This window comes from Fundulus heteroclitus, chromosome 22 (assembly GCF_011125445.2).
Source record: "Fundulus heteroclitus isolate FHET01 chromosome 22, MU-UCD_Fhet_4.1, whole genome shotgun sequence".
Classification (NCBI taxonomy): domain Eukaryota; kingdom Metazoa; phylum Chordata; class Actinopteri; order Cyprinodontiformes; family Fundulidae; genus Fundulus; species Fundulus heteroclitus.
This window is the reverse complement of record NC_046382.1, coordinates 3,699,167-3,712,494: the sequence shown is the minus strand read 5'-3', so window position 1 is coordinate 3,712,494 and position 13,328 is coordinate 3,699,167. Positions and strand designations below refer to the sequence as shown.

At 39.4% G+C, this 13,328-nt stretch overlaps 1 long non-coding RNA gene across 1 annotated transcript; it reads left to right on the top strand.

The window, feature by feature from the left end:
- The first annotated feature begins 3,529 nt into the window (after positions 1 to 3,529).
- LOC118557167 lies at positions 3,530 to 9,041 on the top strand. Its single transcript, XR_004927668.1, has 4 exons — positions 3,530 to 3,727; positions 5,005 to 5,182; positions 8,232 to 8,438; positions 8,553 to 9,041. It is a non-coding gene; the product is annotated as an uncharacterized LOC118557167 (long non-coding RNA).
- Positions 9,042 to 13,328: the final 4,287 nt, after the last annotated feature.

Sequence of the window (13,328 nt, the reverse complement as noted above, 5' to 3'; positions counted from 1 at the left end):
GCGCTCTCACCTGTCAGCGTTTTGCTGGCATCACAGAAAAAGGAGAAAAAGGTGGAGAAGCTGAGAGCAGCAGCTCCTCTGTCCTCTAAGCACCTCCTTCCTCTCAGCTCTGGGAGGAGAACAGAGGAGACCTGAAGGTGAATTGGTTCCTGGATCACCAGGACCAGACGTGACGTTGAGGCTCATTGCTGTAGATCAACGAGTCTGAGCCAGAGAGGAGACGGCATCACACCAGCAACCTTCTGGACAGCCATTTAGGCTGGTGGTTCCCAACCCTGGTCCTCCAGAGCTGCTGTCCTGCATGTGACAGCAGAGGTTCAAATGGTTGCCTGATGACCTCTCTGCAGCCATCTTAAATCCTCATCCACTGATTTAAGGCAGGTGTGTGGCAGCAAGGAGACGGCTAAAACCTGCAGGACAGGAGTCCCTGTGGTCCCGGGCTGGAACCACTGCTTTAGGCTACTCTACATCCTCCTGTACAATACAGAGAGTAGTTTTCTTCCCTCTATGTGTATGGAGTGGAAGTTATTGTACTTTATCCATTCTACATGTGTACATTTATGTAAATATTGTTCTGTGACTTTTTTCATCCCTTCTAAAATGTTTATTATTAGGAGCATTTCTGTGACTAATATAGATATTTCTCTGTTCTATATTCTGTGTACATTTCTTCAACGTTTTACTTGATATTTACTATTTTCCTTATTAATCATTCATCTTCAATAATATTACATTACCTTTAACCCATCGGGCTGCTGAAACTAACTAATTTCCCTCTACAGGGACGATAAAGTTTATTTAATTTACATATTAATTGTCTGATTGTTAAAGAAGTTTATTTTCTTATTTCCTCCGCAGTTCAGGAGGTGGATCAGCTAATCAGCTCTCTCTGTTCAGATGGATCGGCCAATCAGCTCTCTCTGTTCAGATGGATCGGCCAATCAGCTCTCTCTGTTCAGGTGGATCGGCCAATCAGCTCTCTCTGTCCAGATGGATCGGCCAATCAGCTCTCTCTGTCCAGATGGATCGGCCAATCAGCTCTCTCTGTTCAGGTGGATCAGCTAATCAGCTCTCTCTGTTCAGATGGATCGGCCAATCAGCTCTCTCTGTTCAGGTGGATTGGCCAATCAGCTCTCTCTGTCCAGATGGATCGGCCAATCAGCTCTCTCTGTCCAGATGGATCGGCCAATCAGCTCTCTCTGTTCAGGTGGAGGATCGGCCAATCAGCTCTCTCTGTCCAGATGGATCAGCTAATCAGCTCTCTCTGTTCAGGTGGATCAGCCAATCAGCTCTCTCTGTTCAGATGGATCGGCCAATCAGCTCTCTCTGTCCAGCTGGATCAGCTAATCAGCTCTCTCTGTTCAGGTGGATCAGCCAATCAGCACTCTCTGTTCAGATGGATCGGCCAATCAGCTCTCTCTGTTCAGATGGATCGGCCAATCAGCTCTCTCTGTTCAGATGGATCGGCCAATCAGCTCTCTCTGTCCAGCTGGATCAGCTAATCAGCTCTCTCTGTTCAGATGGATCGGCCAATCAGCTCTCTCTGTTCAGATGGATCAGCTAATCAGCTCTCTCTGTTCAGGTGGAGGATCGGCCAATCAGCTCTCTCTGTTCAGATGTTCTAGAATGACGTCACTAAGGCTACGTTCTCACTGCAGCCTAAAGTGACCCGATTCCCATGTTTTTTGCCCATATGTGACCTGAATCTGATCTTTTTATGACAGTCTGAAAAACACAGATCTGATCTTTTCTAATGCGACCTGTGTCTGTACGGCCGGGTCGCGTTAATCCGACCTGTACGTCACCGATACTCAACAAACGTCACTATTCTGCGTCCTGCTATGCAGAAGCAGGAAGAAAGACGACACCCATAGCGGACTGCAATGAGGAGAGCAGTCAATGGAGAGAAAGCTCCGGTTAGAAAATAAATTAATGACCGAAAAATGTGCGGCAGCATTATAATCCATGTTTACTTCCACAAACAATGAGCACGATTGCTACGTGTGACGTCATCGTGTCCTCTACTGCGCATACGGGAAACTTAGGTTGTATGAATTCAGTTCACACAGGAGATAACATACAAGTCGCATATATTTGGAAATGTGAACGACCACGCAAAAAAATCCGATTTCACAAAAAAATCGGAATTGAGCATTAAGTTTCCGACACCAAGGAAACGGTTCTGGCCCGGCTTGGTCATCCTACCTGTGGGTGTCTGTGGTGAGAATGGAAAACAGCGACTCAGCTGTAACATGCAATTACCTTCCACTGCACTTTAATTTAAATAGCTTCTGTCCAAACTTTATTTATGTGTTTTATAGTAATAGCTACCTGTATATCATGCTCACAATTCTGCCTATAGTAATAGCTACCTGTACATATATTCATAGTACATATTCACCTGTAAACTCTGTTATAATAACAATCATCTGTATATTATGCTATTGTACATATCTGTAAAACTCTATTTATAGTAATATCCACCTGTATATTATATTAGGTACATATCCAGCTGTAAATTTAGTTCAGAATACTAGTTATCTATACATTATATTCATAGGACAAATCTATCAGTAAAATTCTGTTTATAATAGTATTCATCTCTATATTTATTCAGTAATAACCCATGTCCTGTACTTATGGAACCATTGTTTATTCTGCACTTGTATGAAGGCAGATTTGTGTCTTTATAATTCAATCAAAAAAAAGGTTGCTTCAATCAAAAAATATATTTTCAATTAAAAAAAAATTCACTTCAATTAAAAAAAAACTTTTCAATCATAGAAAAAAAGTATTTGAATCCAAAAATATATTTGAGACTCAAAAAAATACATTTGAACACTGATTTTCTTTGATTGAAAATGTTTTCTTTGATAGAAGTCCGTTTTTTTTTGTTTGAAGCAATGTTTTTAATTGAAGTAGCATTGTTTTTTGATTGGACCATATAATGGGTAGGACATTTGTGTCTTTATCATTCAATCAAAAAATAAGTTGCTTCAAACAAACAAACAAGGGAATCAATAAAAAAAGTCACTTCAATCAAAAGATAAACGTTTTCAATCATAGAAAATAGTTTTGAATGCAAATAAAATATTTGAGACTCCAAAAATTGCATTTGAACACTTTTTTTTTAATTGAAAATGTTTTCTTTGATTGAAGTAATCTTTTTTTGCGTTTGGGGTATACATGGGTAGGACATTTGTGTCTTAATCATTCAATTCCAAAAAAGTTTTTTCAATCAAAAAAAATATTTTCAATTAAAAAAATAAATAAATTAAATGCAAAAAAAAAATTACCCGTCAATAAAAAGGTATTGAAGAAAATGTGTTTTTTCGTTGTTGTTTTTTTTTTTTTTGAAGAAAAAAAAAATTTGAAGTTCAACATTTTTTGATTAAATAACTTTTTTTTTGAAGAGAAAAAAGGTTTAAAGTTTAATTTTTTTTGATTGAATCTTTTTTTTTTAAGTGAAAAAAGTTTTGAAGTTCAGATTTTTTCGTTTGAATCACTTTTTTTTTTGAAGCTCAAAAAGTTTTGAAGTTTAAATTTTTTCGATTGAATCATTTTGGAACAAACGTACCGTGGTGGGCGGGTGCTTCTCTATTGGTCAGACATGTTTGATTGACAAGTGTCTACACCAACGACGTCTTTCTGACAAAGAAGTCTTGTTCGGCACTCCCCAGGCCAGACAGCTTTTTACCAGCAAGAGGGAACAGCGGTGAAGTTGTCGGTAAGTAGATAAAACAGGTTGAAAATAATTGGTGTCATGTTGTTAGCCTATTCTGTTGATATTTACAATAAATTGTACGCTTACTAACTTTGTTCACGTTGAGGAATGTTTGTAATGGTGTGAGGTTAGATGTCTAAATATTTTCAGACAGGCAAGCAAAGTGGGCGAACCTATGGCCCCCACACAGCAGCTTGCTATGTGCTAGCTAGAGCTACTGTGTTGAGTAAAGTGGCCACAGCGCCACTTTACTCAACACAGTAGCCCCCACACAGCGCCTGTTTAGTAGATGCTTTTATCTTGAGAGCGGGATATAGGCTGCTTAAGCTGCTGTTAGTCGAGGTGCATGCGTCTCTCCCCCCCATACAGTTATCGCTGGGTCCCGTGTCGGCCAAGTGCTATGTACTGCGCTGGTATGGCAGGCCGTTTTAACATTTATTAGCTTGACTGAATATGTATACCAGACATCTCAAATACATTCCTTCCTAGTCAAAATTTACATTTCAGACATCTACAATAACATTTGTCCTATCTAAAATGAATATTTCAGATATCTTGAATATAATTCAAAGTAGTACAAATTACGTCACTTTCCCCATTCATGTGCATAGGGCTTTTATTTACAGACATCTACAATAACATTCTTCCAATCTAAAATAAACATTCCGGATGTCTAAAACTGAATTCCGACTAGGATGAAATCTAATTTCAGATCTCCATAATCCAGTCAATACTAGTCATCATCATTTCAGATATAAAAAATAAATAAAACATTCTAGATATCCAGATATATAATTCTTGACATCAAAAATATATTTCTACTAGTAGAAATGACATTACATATATCCACTACTGATTATATGAAGAATTAAATTGGAATTTCAGATATCTAAAATTTCAATATGCCTATACAAGGTTGTGTTGTGAATTGGCACTATATAAATAACATTTAAATAAATTGAATTGAACTTCTGGTCACAAAAAACCAAAACTTTTAAAATGAGATTATAGAATTGTTACATTACAGTTAATCTTTCTCCTCTTCCCATCTCTCAGAGTTACCCTAAAAGCCATTTTGTCTTAGCTGATCAGTGGAGTGGACATGAGTATTTCTCCAGCCAGCCATCAAATAAACGTCACATAGTGCTAGGGTATTTTGTATGTCAGGGTTCGTTTTTAATCATGCCTTCCTCATTCTAGTGAATTCAGTCTATTTTAAGCAGAGGAATTTAGTCTTGGGTAGTCATTTAACTAACCATCCTTTTATGTTTCTTCTGCAGCATTGGAAGCAAAGTTGTACTACTTTGTAGCAAAAATTATTACAGTCTGTGTTGTCCGTGGAGGAGTTGCCCACCATTTTTTCTCAGAAGGGCTGTTTCAGCAATTTGCGGGCTTCCAAAGGCCCCTTTCAGACCAGAAGTTCTGCATGATCACAAACTCCGGGAGCAGCTAATCAAGGTATGAGTATAAACTGTCATTTGTCACCTTCAATACTTTTTAAAATGCTTAGTCCTGGATAATGTGGGCCTACCACAGATGAGGCTTAAAAGCCTCTGTGTGAAGTTTGCATGTTCTCCCTGTGTATATGTGGCCCCCTTTAGGCACACCGGTTTCCTTCCATTGTCCAAAGACATGCACTTAGCATGAGTTTATTGGTGGGACTCATGTGTCCGTCCATCCATTTTCAGACCCGCCTAATCCCTGATGGGGTGGCGGGGGTTGCTGGTGCCTATCTCCAGCGGTCACTGGGGGAGAGGCGGGGTGGACTCATGTGTATTCATCTTTATTCAGACAAAAGAAGGTGAAACCACCAATGAGGCTAATTTTGCTGTTGAAGAAGCAGCAGACAGCATTAGCATCAAGGGTTGCCTTAGGCATGTCCCAAACTGGAGAAATAAGGACTCCCTAGTTCGCTCCGCTGTCAAGTTTATTGTCAACGGACGTATGAGAGTTGCCCACGACCAGTAAAATATTCACACCCTTTGATCTTAACAAAGGCGTTGATGTTGTCATAAGATCTGAGGGGAAAAAATGGGTTCCTCCATGTTTCTGTTAGCATACTTGTGTTGTGGTGCCTTTATCAGTAAGATTGATGGACAGGGATATTAATCTATACTTCTAAAAAACCACCAACCAGGCCAGAAATCTGGATTTAGTGACAGATTCAGACCTACATTTTAAAAAACAAGTTAAGGCAATTACAAAATCAGCCTTAAGAATATCAGATGAAATGTGTGATTACTTTGCAGGACCTGGAGAAACTAGTCCTTCATTCATCTGCAGTCAGCCTAATTATTGTAACAGCATGTTTACAGATCTACCATTTAAATATACAGGGGTTGGACAATCAAACTGAAACACCTGGTTTTAGACCACAATCATTTATTAGTATGGTGTAGGGCCTCCTATTGTGGCCAATACAGCGTCAATTCGTCTTGGGAATGACATCTACAAGTCCTGCACAGTGGTCAGAGGGATTTTAAGCCATTCTTCTTGCAGGATAGTGGCCAGGTCACGACGTGATGCTGGTGGAGGAAAATGTTTCCTGACTCGCTCCTCCAAAACACCCCAAAGTGGCTCAATAATATTTAGATCTGGTGACTGCAGGCCATGGGAGATGTTTAACTTCACTTTCATGTTCATCAAACCAATCTTTCACCAGTCTTGCTGTGTGTATTGGTGCATTGTCATCCTGATACACGGCACCTCCTTCAGGATACAATGTTTGAACTAGTGATGGGTCGATGAGGCGTCATGAAGCGTTTCAACACATTGCCAAACTGTATTGATACTGTGTCAATGAATACTGCCACCTGCTGGACCTTAAAAATCCCTACAGCCAACCTGGCTGACAGAGTTAACTGACACTGATTTGATGACCAAGTATACACAATACAATTTAAATCATTGTATGTTGCATTGCATTATTTTATATTTTCATTTGAATTAAACATATATTTGATTTTTTTTTTTAGATAAAGTCAATAAATAATGTGAACGAGGATGCTTGTGGACTGGCTTTTATATTTATTTATTTATTTATTAAAAATTTTTTGCTGCCATGTCCTTTCAATGCTCATGCTCACGTTCAATGATTGATCGAACTACTCAGAGTAGCAGCTTTCTACTAAGGGTAGATCAGCTGTTTTTTCTGAAACGACGCTCAGAACAAAGACGCACAGCGCAACCCGCCCAACCATAAAGGCGTCTGCCCAACCCATCCATCAGTGGTGCGCTCTGATCAGCACCTGGCGCTCACAGAGCGAGACTGTGGTACAACACCATCACACCAGAGTTGCAAAATAGTTAAAAATGAACCATTATTAACCGTTACTTTGTTTACAGTTCAGCATGGATTTTATTTACTGCGCAGCATATCTTTGCTGTGCGCGAATGCACACGCGTGCAGCTTAGAGGGAACAGAAACGTTTGGCCCGTCAGTCAGTTCGAAACAGTTCCTGTATCGGTCACGTGACTTTTCCGTAGCAATACACACATCGACACGGGTTTTGCTCTATGAGCTCGACACATGCGCCGACGCATCGGTGTTGCCGGACCCATCAGTAGTTTGAACCATTGGATGCACATGGTCCTCCATTCTGGAGGACCATGTGCATCCAATTTGTCCTCTTTTGAACTCTGGTATGTCACCCATAATGTTGTGTGCAGTGCAATATTTTGAGCAAAACTGTGCTCTTACCCTGCTAATTGGACCTTTACACTCTGCTCTTATTGGTTCAATGTGCAATTAATGAAGATTGGCCACCAGGCTGGTCCAATATGACCATGAAAGCTACCACACTAAAATAAGAGGTGTTTCAGTTTCATTGTCCAACCCCTGTAATAGAGATCTGCAGCTCATTCAGCCCTAGCTAAAAACAAACCCTTGGACCACATCAGTCTGGTTCTGAGGTCTTTCCATTGGCTCCCTCACTGTCAGAAGACAGACTTTTGAGTTATGCTGCTGGTCTATAAAGCTCTGAATGTTTTAGGACCAGGATCCATCAGTGGCCTTCTGATCCAACATAAATCCATAAGACCTCTCAGGTCATCTGGATGCAATCTGGACCGGTTCCCATAGTCAGAAGCAGACCTAAAGAAGCTGCATTTAGCTTCTATGCTCCACATGTCTGGAACAAACTCCCAGACTCAGCTAAAACATTTTTATGTAAATCCAGATTAAAGACCCACCTGTTCTTAGGTCTATAGTTAATATTAGCCTGGCGGTCCACCATGCTAATAATACGCTGAGAAATGCAGAGTGGTTACCACGCCGCGGTGCAGGCAGCCTTTGAAAGCACCCATAATTGTTTTGGTCTACAGACAGTGCTAAAGCACAACCTTGTGTCAAAATAATGCTTATTGTTCCTTTAATAAATTGTTTGTTAATCATGTTTGTTTTTTATATGTACTTTTTTAATGTCCTCTGTACCTTGCTTTAAGGTTTTTGTAGAAATTGTCTTGTACATTAGATGTGCTTTAGAAATAAACTTGCCTTGCCTCTTAGGTTTGCAGAGGGCTTCAAGATTCTGGGGCTACTGAAAGAGCTGCAGAAAAACCCAGCCGTTGTTCCTGACATGTCCGTGTGTGAGGAGAAAGCCCTCACTGCCAGGGACATGAGCCACAGTGGCCTATTCTGCTCAGGGCAGCAATCAGCGCGTTCTGGAGAACCAATTGGTCTGCTTTAGGAGTGACTGGCTGATTGACATTAAAGGTCTGTTTTTGCATTTTAGTCAATTTCCATAAATTTAAAATTACTTTGTACAATACATCAGGGGTATTTTTTCCATGTCTAACAGTCGTATTCTTCTATTGTTTTGTCTTATAGAAGAGGAGGATGGTCCACCCTCTCTCTCGATGTTCACCTCTGGAGCCTCTGCCATCCCTCCACTTGGCTTTTCCTGCCAGCCTGAAATCCAGTTTCTGCATGACACCAAGACAATTTACCCAGAAGCCAATACTAGTGTTGTTGTCCTGTTGTATCTGTCGCTGCACTCCTCCTACAAGGCTGTTAGAATATACATGATGGAGGGAATTTTGCAAGCTCCGACCTTTGGAGTTTCTTAAATGATCACGAATGTGACTATGAAAGGTTACGCTGTAAGGTGATGACGGGTTTGCATGTTTGTCCAGCTGTTGTTAATGTTTTACTTAATTTTAAGATAAAACGTGGTTTTACAAGTCTGAAAAGTGTACCAGTGTTTAAAAAATACTGTTCATATGTTTTTTACTAAAAGCCTTTAGCTGGTCCTGAGGATAAAATATCAGAAGACTGTGCCAGATGATTCAGGTTCTGTCATTAAACTTCTGAAATGGTTTTTACAACTTTCAGGAAGTTGACAAATTGTTATCCAAGACCATCATATGTTCTCTTCTAGGTTTGTCTTTATGGCAATAAAGAAAATACTCAAAATTAAAGTTTGATACATAAAAAAATATTAAACTGAACTTATCATGGCCACTAATGGCCATGGAACTTCTCCCTCCTTTTTTGCCAAAAGGAGGGAGAAGTTTAACACAAGAAGAGGGCCAAAATAAAAATGTGTTTTTTAAAAGAAAGAATGAATAAATTTCATCCCACTTAATGATTGTGTCCCACTTGTTGATTCTTCACGAAAACATGCAGTTTTATATCTTTATGTTTGAAGTCTGAAATTTGGCCAAAGGTTGAAAAGTTCAAGGGGGCTAAATACTTTCAGAAGGTTCTATATGTGAGATCATGTTGGTCCAGACAACTCCTGTAAGACAGCAGCTCCAGATGTAACGGAGAGGTTGAAACATAAGATATGCAAACTATATAGAATTTCCCATTAGAGTCAATAAAGAAGCTGTTTTATATTACCTAGTCTATCTGATGTGTTTGTGCATAATGTGTACAGTCCTTTGGAGTTCTTATAGAAGAGATGTTGTGAGCGTCTGTCGTCTTGACTTAGTTGGGCATCTAAATTTGCAAAACGGAATCTTTCGCTCAGAGCACAATTAAAATGTGGTAGAAACGCAAACATCCGAAGGTTAGGTTAGGGATACAGTGACGGTATTCATGCTTCTTCCTTTTTCCTTAACCAAAGTTTACAAGTTCCTCACAGCGGCCTGACTGCAAGGTTTCATCGAACCGCACCCAACAGTTATTTCAGAATCAGAAATACTTTAATAATCTCAGTGGGAAATTATTTTCGTTACACGCTGCAGATATAAAAACAACATAATTATATAAATACAACATTCCCCACAAAAGAAATTATATATATATATATATATATATATATATATATATTTACAGATCTAAAATAAAGTGATAATGGCAATGTGCAAAAGAATGATTAAATGTCAATAATTGTCAATAAATGTATAATTCTGCATCAGAATTACAGACGAGCTGCTGTGTGATTACTTTCTGTGGGCAAACCATGGTGGTACCAAGCCTGTCTGAACTGTTCCAGCCTCCTTTGAATCTCAGGTGGATATACAATATGTAAAGAAAGTCTGTGGATATCATTATCTGGGTTAAGATTCTCTGCATCCTCCAGACAGTAGAATGTATGGTAGAAATGCTGCAGCACATGCAAACATACATCCTGCCAAAGGCAAGGCAAGGCAAGGCAAGGCAAGGCAAATTTATTTATATAGCACAATTCAGTACAAAGACAATGCAAAGTGCTTTACATGATTAAAACATAGCAAAATAAAACAGAATAAGAGCAAGTAGGAATAAAATATAGATAGAAAATATAACAAAAAAGTGGTGATTCAGTTAACTAGGACAGTTGAAGGCAATTTTAAACAAATGTGTTTTTAATCTTGATTTAAAAGAACTCAGGCTTTCCGCACTTTTACAGTTTTCTGGAAGTTTGTTCCAGATAATTGGAGCATAGGAACTAAAAGCTGCTTCTCCATGTTTGGTTCTGGTTCTAGGTATGCAGAGCAGGCTGGAGTCAGAAGACCTGAGTGGTCTGGATGGTTTATACGCTGATAACAAGTCTGTGATGTATTTAGGAGCTAAGCCATTTAAGGATTTATAGACTAACAGAAGTATTTTAAAGTCTATTCTCTGAGATACAGGGAGCCAGTGTAAGGACTTTAGAACTGGGGTGATGTGCTCTACTTTCTTAGTCTTAGTGAGGACGCGTGCAGCAGCGTTCTGGATCAGCTGCAGCTGTCTGATCCACTTTTTAGGCAGACCTGTGAAAACACCGTTGCAGTAATCAGTTCTACTAAATATAAACGCATGGATTAGTTTTTCTAGATCCTTCTGAGTCATTAGTCCTTTAATCCTAGAAATGTTCTTCAGGTGGTAGAAAGCCGACCTTGTAACTGTCTTTAGATGCTTTTGAAGGTTCAGGTCTGAGTCCATCACTACACCCAGGTTTCGGGCCTGATTTGTGGTTTTTAGCTGAAGCGACTGAAGCTGTGTGCTAACTTTTGACCTTTCCTCTATTGGTCCAAATATTATTACTTCAGTTTTGTTTTTATTCAATTGGAGAAAATTTTGGCACATCCACGTATTGATTTCTTCTAGGCATTTACTCAGTGCCTGAACTGGTCCATAGTCACCTGGTGACATAGTGATGTAGAGCTGTGTGTCGTCTGCATAGTTATGGTAGCTGATGTTATGGTAGCTGATGTTGTTATTTTTTATTATCTGGGCTAGAGGGAGCATGTAGATATTGAAGAGGAGGGGACCCAGAATGGACCCTTGGGGAACCCAAGGGTCCATTCTGGCGCTGATTATGAACTGATTCTCCTGTTATGAAGCCTCTGTGTTCCAGCCCTTGAACTAGATGCATGCATAAAGCAAGCAGCATGTTTTCATCCCCATGGTCTGATCTGACTCTTGATGGTAGTCCATAGTAAGATGTTGCTTTCAAAAACTGACAGAGTACTGTTGTTGCCCTATTGTTTATGCTGCAGCTGAGGTAATCCCACACGGGTATCCTTCGATGGCACCAAGTATCACAAAGCCCCATCTAGAAAGTTGAAACAACACAAAATAAAATTAGTACTTAAAATAAGGATACAACCCCCTACCTGGAGACAATATACGATAATGATCAGAAAACCCGTATTACAAATAAATCAATGGTTTCAACATTTTTTGCTGAAATTATGAATAATTGAATTAGTATATCAGCAAATATTTGAAACACGTTATCACCTAGTGCTAAAAATCAACATTATCAATCTTCAAAAAGACAAAGTTATATATTCATTGCTGGAAAAACACTCAAGGTCACTATATTGTTTCATTTGATAATTTTCTGTAAAAAGCAATTCAGAGCACAATAACTCAACAATAGAATTTAAAGAGCTACTGATATCAACCTGGAGGGTATCCCAGATAGGAGGCTTAACAAATATGGAAAAGCCTGGTGTCTAGGTTGCTAAATTCTGTTAAAGTGTAACTCTTCCCCAAATCAGCTGTTTGTTGTCAATAAACTCTTAACATGGTTGTTTTATAGTACTATCTACATATCCTGGTCATTATTTTTGAAAAATTATAATGCATATTTGTTGAAATCCGGCTTTTGTGTCCAAAACTCAGTATGGCGCCTTCCTAGGGTCAAACTTCTTGCATTGAATTTCAAATTAACATTAGTTTCTGCACGTGCAACGTAATTCTGAGTGTGTGACATTGGTCCCCTGGCTGCTCAGGACTATAAAAGCCAGCTCAGTCTTAAAAAACAAAACAAAAAAATAGAGCATCTTCTTGTGCCTCCATAGAGAGCACTATTGCACTTTTCAAACTCTCTAGCGACCTTTTTTATCTTCAAAAAACAAATTTACCAACTTTTTATGTGTTGTTGGGGAGTGTATGTGAAAGCAATCAATTGTTCTGCAGTTAGTGTCTTGAGGCGGCCGGCAAGGGGCTGCTGAGAGACTGTGATGTTGATTCTAGGTTGGACATAGGACATGGGCGATCTGCGGTATCTGCCTGCTGTTTGAGACGATACAGAGAGGGTGATCTGGGGCTGACGTGTCCACATTACAAATTAATCATGATGCACAAAGCTGCCGGTGATCCCGCCTGGGTTACAAAGCAGAAAATATATGTTGATTCTGATATATGATAATATATAACAGGACCAATTCTGTCCACCATTTGACTCTGCAGTGCCAGGTTGTGGCTTCACTGAGTCAGGGCCTTGAGCCAGCAGGTCAAATTGATCAGAGTCTGGCCTGCTTGGCTCCACAAAAACCTTCCTACACCGCCGGGGATGAGGAGGGTGAAAAATCCTCCAACTCAAAAGACCTCAGTCAAACTGCTTTACTGTTCATTGTAGGTTTCTGTAGACAATAAATGTTCAATTCTGTGAAGGTTTCTTACACAACTTTCTATTGAACGTCGCTCTCTGTCGCTACACATTCCCTGGCTAAGGGCTCGCTCAGTTTCATGCCCTTTTCTTGCAATTCTGTCAATTACTACCAACACAAATTGACGGACAGAAAGCGGAATTTACAAAGTTGGATGTCTTACATATTGGTTTCAAAACTTTTGATCATTGATTTTTGATATCTGAAATAAAAACTATGACCGGTAAAAAATGGATTATGGAGATCCAGGATTAGTTTTCAGACATCCAGAAAGTTTATTTTAGATAGGAAGAAA